General features: G+C 36.5%; 1 pseudogene across 1 annotated transcript; it reads left to right on the top strand.

The window, feature by feature from the left end:
- The first annotated feature begins 11046 nt into the window (after positions 1-11046).
- On the top strand, positions 11047-16112 carry LOC149401793 (ribonucleoside-diphosphate reductase large subunit-like; annotated as a pseudogene). The gene is made up of 17 exons (XR_016296331.1): positions 11047-11371; positions 11875-11937; positions 12027-12114; positions 12265-12528; positions 12605-12818; positions 12889-12965; positions 13067-13228; positions 13320-13412; positions 13528-13677; positions 13771-13857; positions 13951-14115; positions 14210-14329; positions 14550-14752; positions 14842-14991; positions 15052-15199; positions 15315-15387; positions 15500-16112. The product of XR_016296331.1 is annotated as a ribonucleoside-diphosphate reductase large subunit-like (transcript).
- The last annotated feature ends 3515 nt before the right edge of the window (positions 16113-19627 follow it).

Genomic DNA, 19627 nt, shown 5'->3' with positions numbered 1-19627 from the left:
TACGGTGTACCATAGCAAAAACAAGAAACAACTGTGAAAAACTTCTCTCCAGCATTTAGACCATCACACCAAATATGAAGTTTTTATCCCAATAGGAAGACTATTTTTTTTTTACTACATTGAAGAAGATACAACTAAAAAAAATCAAGTTTTATCTAACTTTTTTTTTCTTTCTATTTTCTTATATATATATATATATATATATATTTTTCCTTGCTTTCTATATTTAAATAAGTTGGTGCGTGTGTTTCTTTCTCTCTTTTTTTAGGAATCGTAGTGTGTTGTGAATATTTCTTAGCTTTTTGGTCTAATTATGTCGAGTAAAAATATCAATCATGATATATTAATTAAAAAAAAAACTTGATTCAATCTTAACGAGGAACACTTGAAAAATTTCTCACAAAGAAATATGTCATTATTTAAAAAAAAAAAAAAAACATCTAGAATTTTTTTCTTCGTAATTTAGGAAGTGAGAGTGAGGTAGAAAAAGATGAAGAAATCCTAAAAGAAAAGATTAATTGCCCTATTTGCCACTCTTTTGATAATTTTTTCCCACATTCCACTAAAACCTTAATTTGTCCCAAAATGCCACCATGACAAGAGTAAAAAGTCAAGTTTGCCATTTACTATCTATTTTCTTTACAAATTGGCATCTATGTTTACTCGGCCTAAATGAAGACTCAGTCAAAACCCATTTCTCCCGTCCATCTCTTCTGTCTGTCGTCCAGATCTTTTCTCTCTCTCTCTCTCTCTCTCTCTCTCTCTCTCTCTCTCTCTCTCTCTCCCCCATCTCGTCCAAGCTCTCTTGTCCAGATCTTCTCTCTCTCTCTCTCTCCCTCACTCTCCCGCATCTCGTCCAAGCTGAGAAAACTCGTGAACACAGCTCAAAATATTCGTCGGAGGAGCTCATTTATTGTCGGAGGAGCATTCCGATAAAAAAAAAAGAGAAGTTGCAATCCACGAAATAAAACCCTAGATTCGTTTTTTTTTTTTTTTTTTTTTTCATTTTTTGGGTATAAAAAAAGCTTTTCATCTTGAAATAATGAAGTTTTTGTTGTTTAAAAGCACGGGTTTGTTATGGGTATGTTATGTGATATTTGAAGATGACGTTCATTATTTGTTGACATATATGTCAACAATGTTGACTTTAGATCTCAACAATGTTGACATAAATGCCAACAATGTTAATCATTTTATCTAGCAATCGATTTGGGAACTTTTGAATTATTAGAGCTAGTAGACAAGTTTGTTAATCTATATGGTTAGCTCTTTTATTTCATTTTCTCTGACAAGTTCACCTCAATTTGAAAACCCCTTGGATATGCATTCATTTCAGTAATATCTCAAATCATCCTTTGGATTATTAGCATGTATGGTGACATTTGAATGCTTTTTTTTGTGGCCTGAAGTTTATTGAATTTCTTAATTAGGAATTGCTAAAAAGATAGGACCTTGAAATAGAACTTATTAACCCTTTCTTGCTGACTAAGTTTATCTTTGTTATTTTTCTTTTCTTCCTGGTAGGTTTTCTAGTTATTTATTTATCATACACTAGTATATGGTAAAGTAAGAGATAACAGTAGGAAAGGATGACATTAAGAAACCCTCATGAAATGAGAAAAAAAAAATGAATTATTGTCGAGTAGGCAATGAAGAACCCGCTTGAACTGACATGTGACTGTTATGTTAATGCATTGTGATTAATACTTGAATCAGATTTTGTTCCTTTGCTTGCATTACATGATGGTGAGTTTTTGTTCTACATTGCATGTTTTTGTGACTGTGAATCAGAGTGTGAGGTTTTGCTTAATGTTGGTGTGAACTTGTGAGATGGAAAGCCTTTGGAAGTCTTGTTGACATTATATGTCAATAATGGACGTCAACTGTTGACATCTGATGTCAACAACTAATGAACGTTGTTGACTCTAATATTGTTAAAAATATGCAGAAATGTCAGAAAAACACTCCATTGAATCTCCGGTGACAAGCTGTGACGACTTCGAGCCCCGAAAGAGAAAATGTTCTAAAAATGAGGTACATTTTGATGCCAAACAAAGCTGATTTTTTGTTATTATTTTTTATCATTGTAGACATTCATACCTATAATTGTAGACAATTACTAAAATTGTAGTCAATTGATGTTAATAAGGCAAGCGGATCGGAACTCGGTGATGCACAACTCACGGAGTTTCAAATGAGCCAGGTTGAGCACATATGGTACTTGGATACTTTTTGTAGTGAAACTGAATCGGGTCCGATCATGTGTCTCGAAAGTGTTATGAAAGAAATCATCGGAGACAACTGGGAGACTCAGTTGAAGAAAAAAAAGGAGATTTTATGGAAGTCATGCTCAAGGGGACACGACTGTTTATGCAGAAAACCCAGAGAGAGGAACTTCTCTATTATAGGAGGATGAGGATCAACAAGAAATGACTCTGACGATGAATTCCCCACATCATTGGTCTAAACTTTGTAATATTTATAATTTTGTATGGGTTTTTGTATGACTTGAATGCTTGAAACTGCTTAATATGTCTATTTACACTATGTTTTATATATGTGTAATATTGTGAATTGCATGCCTAAGTGAAGAACTAAATTTAAATTCATCCACTAGATGTGAAGTGGTTTTTGCATGTTATCATGGTTTTTGCATGTTCCATCTCGCCGGTAATTTGAAGACTGTTTTTAAGGGGATTTCGAAGGATGTGAAGTGGAAATTTTACGGTGCCGCAAAGGCATACACGATGAGTGAATGGAAAAGTTACATACCATAATCATTAAAGTACCATAATTTTTACAAAAAACTAAGATTAAGTTAAATTTTTACATACCATAATCATTAAAGTACCATAATTTTAACAAAAACTGATATTAAATAAATAAGAGTTTATGAATCAATTTAGCTCATTCATCCTTGTCGTTGTCCGATTGGGCCTCTCTTGCAATTTTCACCGCCCTGTGTCGGTAAAGGTCGATGGTGTACTTTTGTCGGTACATGGTGATGTCCTCTTGTTTGATTGTCGACACGTCAACAATGTTGACAATGTATGTCAACAATGTTGACAATAGATGTCAACATTGTTGACATACATTGTCAACATCTCTTTCAACAACTCTCAATAAAGACAGAGAGTAATTACCTCTCTTCTTAGGTCATATCCGCAACTTCCTCGAATTTCTCGAGGGATCCAAAGAAACTGAAATTATGGTCTACAATGTTCCATTCGGGAACAAATCTCGACCAACCCTGAAAATAAAGATTAACAGATAAGGAAATGATATGAGAATCAAGAAATAAAACAATAAATTGTTGACATCTATGTCAACATTGTAGACATCCGATGTCAACATTGTAGACATATATGTCAACATTGAAGACATCTGATGTCTACAATGTTGACATGAGATGTCAACAATGTAGACATATATGTCAACATTGTAGACATCATTGTCCACTGTTGATATAAATTTCAACAATGTTGACATATATGTCTACATTGTTGATATCTATTCAGAGATAAATACAAGATCGATTCCCATGTTCAGAGACAAATATTCCAACAAGTATTCAGAGACAAAATCACCAACAAATATTCAGAGACGAACCGATTCCCATGTTCAGAGACTAATATTCCGAAATATCAAGAAAATTTCATCAACAACACTAACCCATAATTTCATCAACAACACTAACCAAAATAAATCAATAAAATCGAAATAAATCAAGAGAATAACTGTTAGGGATTTTGGATCAAAGACTAACCTTTATAAAGTTCCCATTTTTGTACGGGGTTTTTTGAGAACCAGTTCTTCCTCTTCCGTGTCGGACGAACTCGCCGTGATGTTCTTCCTCTTTGGGGGCTTCGCCGCCGCGATTTTCGTCCGGGGTTTGGTTTTGGGCGAAGTTGTTGTTTTTCGTTTCCGAGCCGGCATTGGACTTGCCGACTCCTCCGGGACTTTAGTTATGATTGTACGAGGACTCCGACGCGGGGGTGATGGGTTTGAGTCTGCCATTTTTCTTCTCGATGTTAAGGGTTCGAGTGAGAAGTGATGGGTTTGAGTAGGTTGACAAATGAGAGTTACTGTAGAGACAATTTGTAAAGAAAATAGATAGTGAATGGCAAACTTGACTTTTTACTATTGTCATGGTGGCATTTTGGGACAAATTAAGGTTTTAGTGGAATATGGGAAAAACTTATTGATAAGTGAGATTCATTCACACTTATCTATGACTCTTAGATAAGAATCGAAGCTTGTTCTTAATGTTTTTGATATTATTTTGTACTTTTAATTGCATTTTCAGGTTTGAGAGAGTATGAGAAGGTTGTGGTGCGAAAACGGGCTGAATCGGAGCTAAATCGAGCAAGTTATGGTCATTTGAAGTCAAGTCAACAAAAGTCAACAAAAGTCAACGACGGTCAACGACGGTCAATGGAGTCAACGTTTCTCGAGAGGCGCACCGCGCCTAAAACATGGCGCGCCGCGCCCTGGTGCCAAAATTTACACCGAGAGCTCGAGCGGGCAACGCGCAAGAGAGGCGCGGCGCGCCTTCATAAATTCTCGGGTGGCGCGCCGCGCCGTTATGTGGCGCACCGCGCCTTCAGAAAATTCACGAGTGACGCACCGCGCCGTTATGTGGCGCACCGCGCCAGTTGCCTTTTCAGCACTTTTTGGAGCTCGTCTTTTAGCTCATTTTTGGCCCTTGGATCTCATCCAAGGGTCCTTATTTGCTCCGAAAACATCTCTTGAACCCTCATATACACTTGTTCAAGTGGGAAAGGAGGAAGCTTTAGAATAGAACACTTTTGTTTTGGTTTTTGAAACTTTAGAGAGAGAAAGTGAGAGAGAGAAAGCTAGGGTTTGACACCCATTTTGCTCTTGAGCTTGGGAGTGAAGAAGAAAAGGGAGAAGTGACAACCTCCATCATCCTCATCACCTCCATTTGTTCACTCTAAACTCTATCTCTTTTATTTATTGTTTTTTACTTATTTACTCCACTTTTTGCTTGTTGAACATATTTTAAGCTTTCAAGTATTCTATTTGGGTTTTGTTGATTACCTTTGTCATTTGAGCATTGTGATAAGTTTATTGTTTTATATAAGTGGAATATTGAAGTAGTGCTTGAGTTTTATGATATATTTATTTGGTTGTCGAGATTAGCATTCAATGTCTTGTTTCTTTATTGTTTTGCTTCTTTTACTTATTTCAATTTTACTTTGTTTATTCTTAATCATGAGTAGCTAAGTAGATTTGGGGTGCGATGTAGTTGAGTAGTTGAGTTGGTTGGTCAAACATTTGGATTAGATTGGTGCTTCATGGTTGGGTTGAGAGTGGAATTCTATGGGTATGGGGCGTGTGTTAGCGCTAATTAGAGTAGCTACCTAGTTAGTGAATCTTAGACGAGTTTAGACACCGAGAGGTAATAAACGAGTGAGCTCTACCCGTCCCATCATTGACTTTCCTAGAGCTATAGAAAGACTAGGGGGTAGATGTAGTTGTTTGAAATCCCGGGCTAAATGCGGTTTTGTGCTTTAATAGAACCCAAACCGAGAGGTGTAAGTTCGACACATAGCTAGATTCCTAAAGACTCGAGAGAGATTAGTGAATGTTATAGGAGGGATTGAGACTAAGTTTTAACACTCTAAACCCGAGCTTAGAATCGTATCTTGACCGACCGACTCGATGAAATAACAAAATCGTACCCCTTCCTTTTAACTTGTGTTTAAATAGTGCTTTCACTTTTATTTACATTTCATCTTGTTCACAAAACAATCAAAAAACCCCCATTTTTCATTTTCCATAACTCGAAAAAGAAAGCTAGTGAGTTCGCTTCGAAAATAGTCTAGAGTCCTTGTGGGATCGATATCCGTGCTTTTGCACTCTATTACTTGACGACACGTTCGCTTGCGTCGTGTGAGATTTCTCTAGTTGAGAAAATCTTCATCACTTATCAAAAGAGTGGCAATTAGGGCAATTTCTCAAAAGAAAAAGAAGAAATTGAAATGGAAATAGAAGTAATCTAAATTAATATTTTTTGACCAATCTAAATGAATAAACATAGTGACAATTGTGTGTGAAAAAAAGTGTGTAAAAAAGAAGGCCGAAATTAATATTCTTGCTTCCCCTTAGACTTGTCTTGGCCGAAATACTTGTTTCCTCATAGAGGAAATTTGTTTCCTCTTTTTCTTTTGGCAAGTATCTTGATACATTTATACACAAAATAATCTCCCTTTCTTTCTTAGGGTTGGGCGCCCAAGGCCTTCTAGAAAAGGCTTCTAGAAGATTTTCCATTTGTTCATGACAACATGAAAAATGCCCATTAAGAATTTTCAATAAAATTCTTATGAAATGAAATTAATTCACAAGGCCCAATAAGACTAGTATTGGCCAAGTGATGCATGTCATCAAATGACCTTGTCAAAATTTATTGACATCCATTTCATCCTATGTCTCAAAAGACAAAAATACCCTTTTGACAATTTTCGTTCTTGTTTTGACTTAGCTTCCAGTTTAACTATTCCTACTCGATGTGATTCGTGACAGTGACCTCATGGACCCAAATGAACAAAGCTTGAGCTAAACACTTGGACTCAAAAGTTCATAAACTTTTTCCAAGTTTAGCTTAATGCCAACTGACTCCACTAAAGAGTTGGCACTGAAAATCTCTCGGTTCAAATGAATTTATTTTCTACTCAAGAATTCAACCTAATTATGATGAGCGGATCCACTGAATGTTATCTATGTTTACCCTTCATGAATGTCATCAGCTAGTCGGGATTTACTAAATTACCATTTTACCCTTCTAGCTGTTATTTCCTCAACTCCTTTGTCGCTTGTGAATAAGTTAGAAACAATGTATTGACGAGGAGCTAACAAGTCACATTGTTTCATCCAAAAGAGTCAGGACTCAATTTGGACACTGGCCAGTTCATTTATTCACACTCCAAGGAACAAAGCATGAGGTGACATACATTGCATTTCAGCAATCTTGTACATGAATTCCATATATATGAGAACTTCACAAAGTTACTCATGACATTCTCACAACTTAGTACTTCACCAATAGGCCCTGTTCGGAATCACATAGTGAGTCCGAACTATGACTTTCTCAAATGAGAATACGTAAGCTGTGAAATGGCATGTCTCATTTCAGGATTAAGGTAAGCATGATGCAATTCATACATAGTGACTTCGAGACATAAGAGGTTAAATGGTTTGTTCTTATCTTGTCTCTAGAAGTGCACTGGTCAATTCAGTACCTTCGGAAGATACCTAGAAGAACCATAGAGTCTCCAACTCTCAATGCCTCATAACCAGACATCATAGATTCTTCTAACAATCATACTGAGGTCAATAGTCCTTTGACCCTAAGATTGCGAATATATCGTTTTAAGCAAACTACGAAGAGTTTGTTCATGCAAATCTACATTTGTCTCTTCGTAAGTTGTTAAGTTTGTTTATGGACTAAAAGACTAAGGTTTTATCATAAAGCTTCAAACAAAGAAAGAATGAATGAACGTTTCAACTTTATTATTAATGAATAAGCAATTACAAGCAAGAGTCTTCATGAGACTTTATTACATCAAATGCATAATACAAAGATTACAACTCTTCTTGTGGGCACCATTGACAACAGAAGAAGAGCAAGACCAAGTAGATAAAGAAGAGCAGGAAGAAGATGATGACAAAGAGCAAGAAGAAGATAATGTAGAAAGAGCAAGGTCCGGTAGAAGAAGATAGTGGATATGAAAACAGTGAAGATGAAGTTGGTATTGACGGACAAGGGATAGATGTCGTACTCATTAGGTTGAATAAGAAAGGGAAAGGCCAAGTCAATGAAGAGCCGAATGAAGACAGTGACTACGAAGATGTGTTCGATGTGAGGTTACGTGATGAGTCAGAGAGTGAAGAAGAAGAAGGAGACAGTAGTACATATAAGCTGTCACGATGATAAAGAAGAAATTACCCAAGTTCCCGGAGTTTAGACCAGACAGTGATATGCACAATCAGGAGTTCAAGCATGGACTAGTGTTCCCGAGTGGTAAAGTGTTTAAGGACGCAATCAAAGAATATTCAATAAAGGCTGGTAAAGAAATATACTTTAAGAAGAATGATGTTAGTAGAGTACGTGCCGAGTGCAGAGGCCCTAACTGTAATTGGGTATGCTTTGCATCATGTGTTGGCAAGACATCAACTTGGATGATCGAAATGTTCAGAGGTGAACATACATGTGCAAGGTCGAACAAAAACATATTTGCAACATTTGCCTGGCTCTCGAAGACGTATCTGCAGGATTTCCAAGACAATGAGTCATAGTCAGCATCAAATTTTATGAGCAAGGTACAAAGAGACGATATTTTGGAATGTTCTAGGATGAACGCATATAGAGCAAAGCAAGTTGCATACCTTGTTATTCAAGGGACTTATGAGAAGCAGTATGTTGTCCTTTGGGAATATGGAGCTGAGATCAAAAGGTCTAACCAGAGGTCAACTGTTGAGTTCGACTGTGATGTTGACCATGTTTGTAGTGACTCGTCACTTGGGACAGAGTCGGTTAAGTGATGGTCTTTGTCGATACTTTGGAAGAACAAATGAATCGTCTTGCTCGAATTAAGGTAGTTTGAGCCGTTCAGCTTGTGGTCGATGATCTTCGAGAGGATGGGCATGATCTCCAGCACACCAACAGCCTTTTTCTCAGCCATGTCTCTCTGAAAAGAGTGAGTAGCTAGATAGAACGTTGAGGAGATACGAGGAGTGAAAAACCAATGACTCAAGGACACCCCGAAGAGAAGAACCTGAGGGAAATAGGTTGAACACACCCAGAAGATGCAGATGAAACGAGAAAAAGAGGCACGATTTTTTTTTGGGCGACGGCGCATAGGGGCGCGTGGGTCGGCAGAATGGACAGGTTTCGGCACAGATTTGATCAAAATTGAGTTTCTGAATAGTCTGAGTAGGTGGTGAGTGTAAGGGATCAATGGATTTAGATGATAATGATGAACATATTTTTTAGGCTTAGATGATTTCTTAAAAGCAAATTTTGGAACCCCAATCTGATGGTTTAGGGCAGGTTAATCTTGAACCTGGGATGTGTGATTTCGAATTTTGGGAATTTTCAGATGGCTCTGATACCATGTAATCAGAGAGATTTAGAGAGAAAATGTTGTGTTGTTCTCATTCACATAATGGGTATTTATACACGTATAGACAAGAAACGTAAAAAAAAGAAATAATTACAATACAGATATAATATTCTATTCTAATAACTGCCTAATATTACGTTCACATTCTATAGTAACTGCCTAATATTATGTTCACATTCTAGCACACACTATTGAATTATGTTGAGACTATAGGCCGTTAAGATCATCAGTTTTTATACTATGAAAATGATATTGATAAAGAGGAGAACTTGAGTAGAGAGAGATGGATATAATAGAAAAATAATTATGTCCATGATCTTAGTTAGGGAAAATATCAATAATAATCGAAATGCGCGTTTTAATTAGTTTCCAAAAATATCAAATATCTCACTTAAGGTTGATATAAATAACACAAATTTCCCTAAAAATATGTTATGTGGTAAATATCACTCTTTTTTCGTTTATTTTTTATAATTTTTTAAACTTATAATATAACATATTTTTAGGTCAGATGTATGTCATGTTAGATAATTCTTCGAAATTGAAGACTTCGAGGCTTGAATCACGCATAAGAACGCTTTTCTTATAGTATTTCGAGTACCCCAAAGTGTCTTAAGGTTTATTGTACAAGAATACCGCAGGATACGATAAGCCTAGTTCGGACTGCACCAAGACAGAGTGAAAATCCGAAAATAAGCAAGAACTGTGTTTCTGGATTAGTGTTTCGGGAATTGAGAAAGTTGGTTCGAAAACCTGTGTAGATTACTGAATCCGAAGTCGGATTATATAATCAATCGTACCTGTTCGCGAAGAGGTTCGACGAACAGACGCACTGTTCCGGTCGAACTAACGGTCTTCGCGAACAGACGCACTGTTTCGGTCGAACTACGGTTGTAGTCTCAAACGACACGACCGTTGGCCAAACCATAGTTCGTTTCGAAGAGCCGTGACCGTTAGTTCGAACGGTAACAAAAATAACTACTAAATGAGGAGACGCGACCGTTGGCGAGAATTATCGCGAGAAACCCGCGGATCGTACCGTTTCGCCTAGAGGTCGAGCTCACCTGGGGTCGAGCTCACCTGGAGGTCGAGCTCGTCCAGTCGAGCAGAAATGACTTTGTCACTTCGTCCAGTCGACCTCGCCCAGTCGAGCTGAAATGATTTCGTCACTTACTCATTTACATTAGTATTTTGTTCCATGTGGGACTTTTTCCCACATACAAACTCACTTTCTCAATCAACAACACACTATTTTGTCTTTTAGTGAACAAATTAAATTGAGCTAATTAAAACACCTATTTAATTTTACTCAATTTCCAACATGTCATTTATCAAACTTAAATGAAAATGTATGACATTTTTAGAAATTAAGGAGATAAAACGCGCATTTCAATTAAACACATGAAATAATATTGATAATTTTCCTTTTAATTAGTTAAAAATGATATATTTCTATCAATTATTTTAAATATTTTCGAGTGAACTATCGAAAGGAAACAAATTATTCTTTTCCATCTCTTACATAAATACAATTAATTATAATTGTTTGTTATATATATATATATATATATATATATATATATATATATATATATATATATATATATATAATATATCGAGTATCAAATTGTATATATTTAATCAATTATCATCAAAGCTTCCCGCGAACATTCGGCTTGTATAGTATACATGAGCGACTTGCGAAGCACGCTTTCCAGTTTACCAAAACAAAAAGGGAAACACTGCAATTATAAAGAGAAAAAGAAACACGCTTTAATGATCCGTCTCCCAAATTCGGCGGGAAATTACCCCGTGCATTTCCCAAAAATCGAAAATCCTAACAAATTCAAAATCGCTTCACATTTATTTTCTCTCCTCCCTTATATATTATATATATACAAAACCGTCTCTGACAATCTGCTCACTAATTTCTCAAATCCCGTGCGCGCAAACTGTTCGACGAAAGTCCTCGCCGAAGATAACCAGTCGGAGAGCGGTGTATGTGGTGAAGAGAGACGGTCGCCAAGAGAGTCTCCATTTCAACAAGATCACGGCGAGGCTGAAGAAACTGAGCTATGGCCTAAGCTTAGAGCACTGCGATCCGTGTTGGTCTCGCAGAAGGTCTGCGCCGGCATCTGCAAGGGTGTCACCACCACCCAGCTTGACGAGCTCGCCGCTGCCATGACCGCGAATCACCCTGATTATGCTTCGGTATTCTTCTTTTCGTTTCTCTTCGCGTGGTTGTAGATTTGATTCGAATTGATTTTATTCAAGTTTATGCTTTCGTTGGTTTCAACCATTTATTAGGGTTGTGATTGTGGGGATTTCTTTTTTGTTTATTGTCTCTAGAGACTTGTTGTTCTATGCAGTTTGTAATTCTGCGTTTTATATGCATTGTTATTATTATAATTATTTCCTTCATTTCTTGGATTAATTTTGTTTTCATGGGAAGGATGGTTAATAGTTGATTAAGTTTTTCATTAAACTTGTTTTTTTGCTTGTATATTCTCTTGAGTGATGTTCATTGCATTTTTTTTCCCGTTTGTTTTGTTTGATGGGCTATGTGCGTCCATACTAGCATCAAGTACAAGATTTTGCGACTCAGTTTATTCTGATTAAGTGTTTGTCTATAGCGGTTATGTGAGTGGGTGGGTCACTATTGATTTAATTTAATCATTTATACACTGAACACTGGTAATTCATTTTGGGTTTCGTTTTCTTTCTGCAGTTGGCTGCAAAAAATTGTTGTCTCAAATCTGCACAAGAGCACAAAGAAGTCATTTTCAGAGACGTAAATCTCATCATTTTTTTTTGTTATTATTTCCTTGTAGAGGCTATGTTTATAAAATTATTCTTTTTAACCGTTACATTTTAAAACAGGATCAAAATCATGTATCATCACGTCAGTGAGAAATCTGGTTTGAAGGCCCCTCTTATTGCAGACGATGTCTATGAAATCATCATGAATGTAAAGTCATTTTTCATCTGACGATCTTCCTTTTTTCATTTACAGTATGTTTGCTTATATGTACCGACTAGGCATCTCTTTTCTTTCTAGTCTGTTGACTAAAATGACTGACTCCATTTGTTTGTTTTTGATATTTTCTTGATTGACCAGAATGCTGTTCGCCTCGATAGCGAAATAATTTACGACCGGGACTTTGACTATGATTACTTTGAATTCAAGACCCTTGAGAGGTCGTACCTCAAGAAGGTTGATGGTACGGTTGTTGAGAGGCCTCAACACATGTTAATGAGGGTTTCTGTTGGAATTCACAAGCAGGATATTGATTCTGCTATCAAGACTTATCACACAATGTCTCAACGCTGGTTCACCCATGCGTCTCCCACCCTTTTGAACGCTGGAACACCAAGGCCTTGTGTACGTCGAAAATTTCTTATATACTTTATATTTTTTGTATGTTATTGATGTTTGACACGACATAACGTTGTTGCAGTTGAGTAGCTGCTTCTTGTTGTGCATGAAAGATGATAGTGTCGAAGGAATATATGACACTTTAAAGGAATGTGCTGGAGGCATCGGTGTCTCTGTTCACGATATCCATGCCACTGGAAGTCATATTAGTGGAACGAATGGGACATGTAATGAAATTATTCCAATGCTGAGGGTTTTCGATGATACTGTCGACCAAAGTGGCGGGAAGAGGAAAGGTATACAAAGTCATTGTTTTGTTGAATTTAAATGTTTTTTGTTCTGAATCTCGCGTTTTGATTACTTTAGGTGATTTTGCTGTTTACCTGGAGCCATGGCATGTTGATATATTTGAATTTCTTGACCTTTGGAAAAATCATGGGAAGGTACATGTTCTTCATGTTTTGTAGCCCTTGACTGATGCTTACTTATTTAAGCCTTTTTGTGCATATTTGTAAATGTATGTAATTGCATTTAATTATTCTAGGAGGAACACGATCCGTTTTGTGCACTCTGGGTACCCGACTTGTTCATGGAACGGGTCCAAAGCGACGGAGAGTGGTCTTTGTTTTGCCCCAGTGAGGCACCGGGTTTGGCAGATTGTTGGGGTGCAGAATTCGAAAAGCTCTACATGGAATATGAAGCACAGGTGGTTCATTTTCTCTCGATGCATATACTTGTGTCTACTGGTTATTATAATTAGTAGCCACTTAGTTGATATTGGCTGTATATACTTCCAGGGAAAGGCCAAGAAGGTTGTCCAGGCTCAGAATCTTTGGTTTGAAATTTTGAAAGCTCAAATTGAAACGGGAACTCCCTCTATTCTTTTTAAGGTGCTTGTCTTTTCAATGTCTAATTTTATTATTGTGGAAATTGTTTATTTGCCCACTCTATCGACAATGTTTTTATAACTCCTTTTGATAATTATTTATTTCCCCTCCTTTTTAGGATACTTGCAATAAGAAAAACAACCAGCAAAATCTCGGTGCCATAAAGTCATCAAACTTGTGGACTGAGATCATTGAGTACACAAGTCCAGATGAAACTGCCGTTTGCAATCTGGCTTCAATTGCTTTACCAAGATTTGTTAGAGAGAAGGTAAGGATCTTCTGTACTATAAAGTAAAATTTTCATGCCCTTGCTTTGATTTTTTCTTTAGTTGTGTGACATGAGCTTTCTCCACTTCTACAGGGAGTTCCATTAGAGTCACATCCATCGAAGATTGTTGGAAGCAAGGGCTCCAAAAACCGATTCTTTGACTTTGATAAACTAGCAGAGGTTTGCGTTCATATTTCTAACTTTTTGATAGTGTTTTTTTAATTCAGTTTGTGCACTGCAATCCATTGCCCTTACATTATTTGCTGTGGACAGATCACTGCCATTGTCACAACAAATCTGAACAAGATTATCGATGTTAACTACTATCCTTTTGAAACTGCAGGAAGGTCAAACATGCGACACAGACCAATTGGAATAGGAGTTCAGGGTCTTGCTGATACTTTTATATTGCTTGGCATGCCATTTGATTCGTCCAAGGTAAAAAAAAAATTGTATCTGATGGGACGATAGATTTATAATTACCTGTTTCTTATACTTGCCAATTATAACAGTGCTAATATTCCTGTTACAGGCCCGACAGCTAAACAAAGACATTTTTGAGACTATATACTACCATGCTTTGAAGACTTCTTCTGAATTAGCTGCTAAAGAAGGCACTTATGAAACTTATCCTGGCAGTCCTGTGAGCAAGGTAGACTAGTTTCCAAGTTGGCGATTACGAGTATTTATGAAATAATATACTTACGATAATACTTAGATATCACTAGAGTTCAGGTTTACCACATTGGTATATATATGTATGGCAAAAAATAGTGCCATGGACTTTATGCTTTGTCTTGGATTTATTACTTGTAGTGCTCATAACTCCAAAATTCTTAGTCATACTTTGCCTTAATTGTAATGGCCATTAGGGAGTTCTTCAGCCAGACATGTGGGATGTAGTACCTTCTGTTCTATGGGATTGGAAGGCTCTTAGGGAAATGATCAGTGCAAATGGAGTTAGAAATTCACTTCTTGTGGCTCCGATGCCCACTGCTTCAACCAGCCAAATTCTGGGAAACACTGAATGCTTTGAGCCATATACTTCCAACATCTACAGCTTCAGAGTGTCGAGGTTTGAATTATATGCATGCTATGTAGTCTATATTTTTTAAAAGCCGATGTCCTTGGTTCTGAATTTGTATGTTCACTACTATGTGTCAGTGGTGAATTTGTTGCGGTGAACAAACATCTGCTTCATGACTTGATTGAGATGGACCTTTGGTCCCCCGCTATCAAGAACAAGATGATTCATGAAAACGGGTCCGTTCTGAACATCTCGGAAATCCCAGATGACCTCAAAGATATTTACAAGTAAGAAAACTATTACTTGTTTTTGTTCTGGTATGTGCTAAAACAATCATGTGTTATCAGGACTGTGTGGGAGATTAAACAAAAGACGTTGGTTGATATGGCGGTTGATCGCGGCTGTTACATTGATCGGAGTCAAAGTCTGAACATACATTTTGACCAACCAAACTTTGGGAACCTCACTTCTTTGCACTTCTGTACATGGATGAAGGTAAAGAATACAGTTCTGCAATAATAGTTGGCTCTTTAACTTTGATGTGATACGAATTTGAACTTGAAAAAGGGACCTGAACCACTTTTGGATCCTTTTGTCCTAACAATAATAGGGTCTTAAAACTGGAATGTCCCATCTGAGGTCTCGTGCTGCGGCTGATGACCGTGGATGAAGCCGCCATCAAAGTAAGTATTTGTTTTATTGAGCAACTACTTGATGTCACTTTTCATTTTATTGTGTACAGATCTGTTGATTTTTTATTTTTTTTATTTTTTTTTATATATATGTGCAATTTAGGACAAGCCAAAGGTTGAAGCTGACGGCTCAGACGGTTTGCTCTCTGGCCAACCGTGACGATTGCATGGCTTGTGAAAGTTAAAGCTCCGATGAAAACTTATTCTGGATGCTCTATAAATAATTATGTCAAGTATTTCTCTGAATTATATCTTCATTCGAAGAGGGCAAAATCTTTTTGCCTTGAGTTGATTCTAAATTAGGGACCTCTGCTCTTGATTCTAAACTCTAGTATGAAACTGTTCCAAGTTCCAGTTATATCGTGATTGTATCAAGTTTTGGTCATCAGATTGTCTCAAGGCTTATTCTAACCAACCAAAGAAAAGAAGCCATGAATTATTCACTGTTACCAATTTGCATTATATTTTCCTTCTTTTTCTTATTCAATCTTCTGCTTAAGTTATCCAAGTTAGACAATAAATGTAGAGGCACCTTATAAAATGCAGTGCAACAAAAAATGGTTTTGTAATGTATATTTATGTCCTATAACGGGTCGGTCCTCCAGCGCCGAAACTTCTGTCTGTTGATTCGCATATACATTAGAACTCGGATTCGGTAATCTGAACCTCGAAATAGCTTTATTAATATATGTAAATGTTGTGTATATATGGATATAAATTGCCTTGATTGATTTACAATTGAAATTAATGATGTTCTTAATTAGTGCTTATAGTTTCTACTTTGATTGATAATTGGTAGAGTTTTTTTTTGTTTTCTTTTTTCATAACATTTTTGAAGTTTTTGTCACGATTATTCAGAAGACTTTTCACAATTATCTCTTGTTTCTTCTAAATAAAAAAAGTCTCATTGGTTTGCTTTGCAGGTGAAGAAAGGTACAAAGCATTTTAGTTATGTGTAGGAAAAGTAAAAGTACCTATTATTAGTAGTATTATATCTTTTAATCTTGAAATTTAAGCCATTAATTTCATATATAAACTATCTCATTTTTTCGTCACAGTTAATAAAATTTATTGTTCTTATTATGGTTAATAAGATTTATTGTTGCTTTTGTTAATTACGATTAATAAAATTGAATTTTGTTCTTGTTATGGTCAGTAAGATTTACTTTTGTTTTTTGTACGATTAATAAGATTACTTATGATGTTTCGTGTTAAGTTAATAAAATTTACTGTTTTTCTTGTTACGGTTAATTAGATTTACTATTGTTCTTATTACAGTTAATTAGATTTACTGTTGTTCTTATTACGGTTGATAATATTTACTTTTGTTCTTTTTACGGTTAATAAGATCTATTGTTGTTCTTGTTAAGGTTAATAAGATTTACTATTATTCTTATTACAGTTAATAATATTTAATGTTGTTTTTGTTACCGTTAATAATATTTACTGTTGTTCGTATTACCATTAATAAGATTTACTGTTGTTCGTGTTATCATTAATGAGATTTACTATTTTTTTGTTACCGTTAATATTATTTACTCTGGATCTGACAGTAAACTAATCCAGTAACGGCTCTATTTTCTCTCTTCTCTCTCCTGTAACCGTTTCTTTTTTTTTTTTTCTCTTGTTTTTACAAAACTCTCTCAAAATGGTTGGAGATGATGGTTTTTACATCTCACCACCCCCATAGATCTTCCGGAAACACAATTCCGGTCCAATCTGTCTCAAAACCTGCCTCGGAGAATCACCAACGCGCCTCCACACGCGCCCCACCGCCCGCCACTTCCGCCGCGCGCGTGTCTCACGCGCCACCCTCCGGGGCTTTTTTTTTCCGATTCTCCCGACTCCAGTTGTTTTGCCCTCGTCTCTCCGATACTCCTCAGAGATCTGAGCTCTCGTTCTGCTTTGCCCTTGTATACCCCGTCTCTGTGCTCAGTGCCGAGAAGCAAAACGTTCTCTTCAAGCTGTACCTCAAATTGCAAGTCAAGTTGTACCTCAAATTGCAAGTCAAGCTGCAACTCAAAGTGCGAGTCAAGCTGCAACTCAAATTGCAAGTCAACGCCAACCTCAACTACAACTTAGAGTGAGCGATTACAAACAAGGCTTTGTGAATTTCTAAGTTATTAGTTACACACTCAATATTTCTAATACATCTGGACTTGTTCTATTTACAGCCCAATCCGAGATTCAAGACTGTTGATGATCCAAACAGGCTACAGACTCTTCAGCCAAGAAAATTATTCAGAAAGAATTGAAGCATGTTGCCCACAATTTTTTAATCTGTTTATGTGGTTTATTATGTGACCAAACAATATTTCGTAGGTCATTTTCTACGCGTGTATGTGCATCTTTTGGTTTAACAACAGAATTGAAACATGTTGCCCACATTTTGGAATCTGTTTATATTGTTTATTATGTGACCAAACAGTAGTATTTTGAAGGTCAATAACAACAGAATTTGATTGACATCCTACTTATAAATGACCTATAACACAGAGAAAAATTACAATCACAAATAGCATAAACTTCAAAAACTTTCCTTCACGTTGAATCTGTTGACCGAGGTTCTTCAATTCATCGAGAATGACATCACGGCCATTCTGTTCATCGTCTTCATGAGTTCCATAATTGTAGCTGCCTCCATTAATCTTTCTCAGCAAGCCTGGAATAATTCCAACGGACCTACTACACATTTCAGGGTCGATCCATTGTAAAAATCCACAACCTGTATCTTTGTTTTTCTGCAAAATTTCAAACTTGATTGAAAATTAAAAATCAACAAAATTTATTTTCAGTTAAATAAAAAACCTCAACATCTAGCCCTCGGAAATACCAAACTACTACTACAAAAAAAAAAAACAGCAATTTTATTCCCACTGAAATAAAAAAAACCTGAAAATCTAACCTTCGGGAATATTTAAAAACCTTATACCAAAAACCCAACAAATATTGTTGTCAGTTAAATAGAAAATCAAAGGAAATTAATGCGTACCTTATATTGGGGACAACCAAAAAACCTTCTAGCCGGATTTAACGATGTCCACGATGTATTCTTAGAGCAAACCAAGCCACAAGTGCATCTCGGTGTTCCACGATTCTTGGTATGGGCTTCGTCGTTTTCGGCTGAGACTCGACGATTCCAAGAACTACTCGAGCTATAAGTTTCCATGGCGTTTTGGTGAACTAGATTCGCGACTAGTTTGGTGAAGCTTACGAGCCCAAGCTGATTTGGGGATGAACCGAACCCTAAATCCCAATTGTAAAAATTTTGGGTTTTTGGTTCTTGAATTAGGAATAGGATATAACAATGGACGATATCAAAGGGCAATTCAATAATTTTGCTCTGAAATGGGCACACGTGCAAAACGTGGCAGGCCACGAGAAGTGACGAAACGTTTTTTTTTAAGCCCTTGCCCTTTACTCTTTTAAGGCAAGTATAAGAAGTAATAGATATTGGCAAGAGATATTCTGATTTAATGCAATGACAACTATTCACCAAATCATCAATGATACACAAACTTCATCAAGAAAGAAAAAAATAATGGGCAATATATTCAATTACTCCACATTATACAGTGAGGTTTCTGTACCAAGATATGGAAAGTTATGAGCACTGAATGCAAATGGAATTATATAGTTACTGTTACGCCCCGAGATATTTCTTTTATTGTTTCGAATAGGAATGAAACTATTACAATGAGATATCGGACTTTCAAGAGGTCCGTGCTCTCCAAATTGAACTAACTTCCTAACCGATTCTTTACAATACTTTTCCGATCCCCCAATCTCTTTCCCTCACGTAATTACAGTAATACCCTTACGGTCCTAACAGTTACATAACAGAGCTCATATAAAATACTCGAGCGGGTAATAATTATATGCCAGTAGAAAATGAAAATTCCTGTGATCCGGGTTAACTGGTAACTGAAATTCTGGGATTAATTTTAATTTTTTTTTTTATTTATAAAAACTCGGTTTGCTTAGCTGCATCCCGCACTCGATGGATATTGTATGAGAAGTGGATTCACCGAAGGAGAATTTGGAAAGCCAATAACCGAGAGAAAATGCAGCAGCGTGAAGTGCAGCCAGTGGCAATATCAACTGAGCTTGGGTTTTCAGAATATCTGCAACTTGCCCAATCCAAGGGATTCATTGCGATTACGGTACATTAGTTAGTTCATTCCGCAGAAAACTACAAATCATTGGGATGAATTTCACTGATGTGAACTAC

Source organism: Urtica dioica, chromosome 4, assembly GCF_054948205.1.
Source record: "Urtica dioica subsp. dioica isolate 48M chromosome 4, U.dioica_male_clone48M_v1_H2, whole genome shotgun sequence".
NCBI classification, from domain to species: Eukaryota; Viridiplantae; Streptophyta; class Magnoliopsida; order Rosales; family Urticaceae; genus Urtica; species Urtica dioica.
Note: the sequence above shows the minus strand (reverse complement) of the source record. Positions and strands in the feature narration are given on the sequence as shown.